This window comes from Macaca fascicularis, chromosome 7, assembly GCF_037993035.2.
Source record: "Macaca fascicularis isolate 582-1 chromosome 7, T2T-MFA8v1.1".
NCBI classification, from domain to species: domain Eukaryota; kingdom Metazoa; phylum Chordata; class Mammalia; order Primates; family Cercopithecidae; genus Macaca; species Macaca fascicularis.
The window spans coordinates 156,953,576-156,957,303 of record NC_088381.1 but is presented as its reverse complement, the minus strand read 5'-3'; the positions used below and the strand labels follow the sequence as shown (position 1 = coordinate 156,957,303).

At 45.7% G+C, this 3,728-nt stretch overlaps 1 pseudogene; it reads right to left on the bottom strand.

The window, feature by feature from the left end:
* Nucleotides 1-1,535: 1,535 nt before the first annotated feature.
* Nucleotides 1,536-2,878, bottom strand: LOC102122950 (prohibitin-2 pseudogene; annotated as a pseudogene).
* Between the last annotated feature and the right edge of the window lie 850 nt (nucleotides 2,879-3,728).

Below are 3,728 nucleotides of genomic sequence, written 5' to 3'. Positions count from 1 at the left end.
ACATCCAGTATGCTGTTGGTTCTCAAACTTAGGTCTTCAACCCAGAGCTGGTCCTCCACATTCTAGACTTCCACATTCAACTTTCTTGACCTTTCCACCTGAAGCTCAAGATTCATCTATTCAAAATTGAACTCTTGATTCCATACTACTCCTCCCTAGTAGCCTTCTCTCTCGGCAAATACTTGTTATCCACAAGGCTGTAGAGGCCAGAAGCCTGGGAGTCTTTCTCCATTCAACTCTCTCCCTCATCTTCCATTTCCAAATCTCAAAACTGTTTCTTGAGTCCATCTCCATACACATCACCCTAGTCCAAGCCATGATCATCTTTCAGGTGAACCATGGCACGAGTCCCTCAACTCATCAGAGGTGGAGTGAGCTTCCTCGGATCCACTTGAATCTTCAAGTGGGACAGGGAAGGAGATAGTGGAAACTGGGAAGTCGTTCATCATACATTCATCACCGACCCAAGGAAGTCACAGACTCTAATGCATTGCTAGACCAAATGGAATTATCACTTGGATTTCCCCCCTGCTTTTTGTGATTTGTGATGTGACCATTTCTTGTTAGCACACATATGGTTAGAGTTGAGAATACTTCATGAAATGTTAGTGTTGGAAAACACTTTGAGATCTGTATGATGGGTCTATAGTACATACCTGTGTCACAGAGTTGTTGGGAGAAGGAGATGAGATAATTCACATAAAGAGTTTAGCATAGTTCTCAATAAATATCTGTATTTTATTATAAAGGGTTAATTGTCTATTCCACTCACTCAGTTTATGACAATAAAATCTTGTTATCAGTATATAGAAGTTTGGAATGAGGGATGACAGCATATCCAACTCATGTTACACACTAAGCAAGCTCTAGTCAAAGTCAAGAGTAAAGCTAATTAACTGGATAATGCAGGACCTTTATTATCAATTCAGCAATCTTGGAGTGACAAAGTTGAGTAAGACAAAATCTCTGCTTGGTGTCCTCCCATCTAGAAGAAACGCAATAATAAACAGAGGTCTTTCTCCTACAGACAGAGCTTTCTTTCTTTCTTTCCCTTTCTTTCTCTTTCTCTTTCTTTTTTTCTGCCTTTCTTCCTTTCTTCCTTCCTTCCTTCTTTCTTTCAGAGACAGACATTGTTCTTGCTCTTTCACCCAGGCTACAGTACAGTGGCACAATCATAGCTCACTGCAGTCTCAAACTCCTTGGCTCAAACGATCCGCTCACCTCAGCTTCTCGAGCAGCTAAGATGACAGGAGAGCACTACCATGCTTAGCTAATTATTTGTCCCATGGACAAAGAAGTGGGAAATAATGACATAAAGTGACCACTTTATGTCATTAAATAAAACTTCTTATTTTGAGAAAATGCCCTCCGATCTTTAATTGGTTTATGGTTCTACACATCAAACAGAAAGCCAATTCATTTATTTGCACATTCACGAATTTTGCGATTAGTTTATCTTGCAGGATTTAACTGCTTAATATTAGACATTCAGTGGGTGCTTTGTTTTTATGGCTCAGATAGTGCTAATTTGAACATTCTTTTTTTTTTTTTTTTTTCAGGTTAAGTAATAAAAATTTATTGAGAGTTCCTGGGTTGGTGGTTGTCTCCTCCCAGCCTTGAGGGAGGGAACAACACTGTAGGAAATCACTGAGAAATCACACAATGTCCCAACAGCCCCAGTTAACACAGGGAGGAGAAAAGTAATTCCCCAGAAAAGGGGCTGGTCTTCAGTCTTCCTTAATCCAAGAGGGGTTCAGGGGATCGGTGTGGGGGACCATCACATGATACTGGGGCTGGGTAGGGCTGTGTTGGACCCCTGGCTGGCTCCTCAAAAACTGGAGAAGCAGATCCACTTCCTCTGGGGGTGGAGTTCTTGGTGACTAGGCTCATTTCTTACCCTTGATGAGGCTGTCACTTCTTCTGCTGAAACTTTCATCCTGTAGGTTCAGCACGAGGTTGTCAGCCGTGAGATAAATGCGATTCTGTGATGTGGCGATCGTCTTGGAGATATTCTGGGCTGCTCGGATCTTGCGAAGTTTGATGTAGCCAGGGTTCTTGCTCAGTGCTTCTCCACGCGTCTTGGCAGCCTCGGCCTCACCCTCGGCCTGCACAATCTTCTGCCGCTGTTCCTGCTTCACTTTTTCTACCAAGAATTGGGCCCGCTGGGCCTCCTGCTGGGCCACTTGTTTGGCTTCTACAGCAGCTGTGTACTCTCGGCTAAAGCTCAGCTCTGTGATGGCCACGTCATCCAGGATGAGGCTGAAGTCCTTGGCCCTCTCTGTCAGCTCCCGGCGGATCAACAGGGATACCTGGGCCCGCTGGGTGATCAGCTGTGAGGCATTGAACTTGGCCACCACACTCTTGAGCACCTCGTTGACAAAGGACGGCAACACTCATTCCTCGTAGTCCAGCCCTAGGCGCTGGTACATGCTAGGAAGCTCCTGAGCATTGGGTCGAGACAGCACTCGCAGGGAGATGTTCACCATCTGTAGGTCTTTGGAGCCTGTAGGGGAGGAGATTTTTCGAGGTCTGGCCCGAATGTCATAGATAATGGGGTACTGGAACCAGGGGATCCTGAAATGAAGGCCCTCGGCCAGGATAGCGTCCTGCTGCACTCCACCGATCCGATTGAAGAAGATGGCTCTGTGCCCGCCTTCCACAGTGAACACGGATTCGCGGACACCGTAGGCCACGGCGCCAGCCCCCAGCAACAGCTTCAGCGCCGTGCCCATGCCCCGGGGCCCAGTGGGCAGCCGTCCTGCCAAGTCCTTCAAGTTCTGGGCCATGTCTGATCTTGAGGCCTGCGGCACCGGAGGTCAGAAGGGGGTGCCGGCCCGCCTCTACCCCACTGCAGCTTAGGTACTGCACCCTTCACACCTAATTTGAACATTCTTAAACTAAAATGGCCACAGCTCTTTCCCATGGTAGAAAACTAAGGCTTTAACCATACATTTGTCCAGTGTAGTATTGGACCAGAGATGTTTTCTAGAAGAAATCTTAGCCATATCCAGGGGCACTCACCTAAAGCGAGGTATGGAGGGGTAAAATGGTTCCATTTTTACAAAAAGACATCAACCCTCCTCAAGAGTCGGCTGAACATTACAGCATATGACTCCTCACTTAATCCATACTATAATACATGTTCTCCTGTAGCCATCCACATGTATCCTTGAATTCCCTGCCACATGATTCTTATCAAAAGTCTATCTGTAGGCTGGGTGTGATGACTCATGCCTGTAATCCCAGCACTTTGGGATGCCAAGGCAGGTGGGTCACCTGAGGTCAGGAGTTGGTCACCAGCCTGACCAACATGGTGAAACCCCGTCTCTACTAAAAAATACAGAGTTAGCCAGGTATGATGGCACATGCCTGTAATTCCAGCTACTTGGGAGGCCAAGGCAGGAGAATCACTTGAACCCAGGAGGCAGAGGTTGCAGTGAGCCAAGATAGTGACATTGCACTCCAGCCTGGGCAACACGAGCAAAACTCGTCTCAAAAAAAAAAAAAAAAAAAAAAAGTCTATTTGTGGAAATAATAGTTAAGATATTACGCATCTAGTCTTTTGGATTGCAGATAAAGTATCTCAAATCCATTTTGTAATGGGGCATTATATATATAACTAATTAATCAGGGTGATTTCAGACAAGCCATTTTACCTCTTTTCACCTTAGTTTCTGCACTGGTACCATGAAGTAATTGGTCTGGGTGACTTCAAAGTGTTTTCCAAT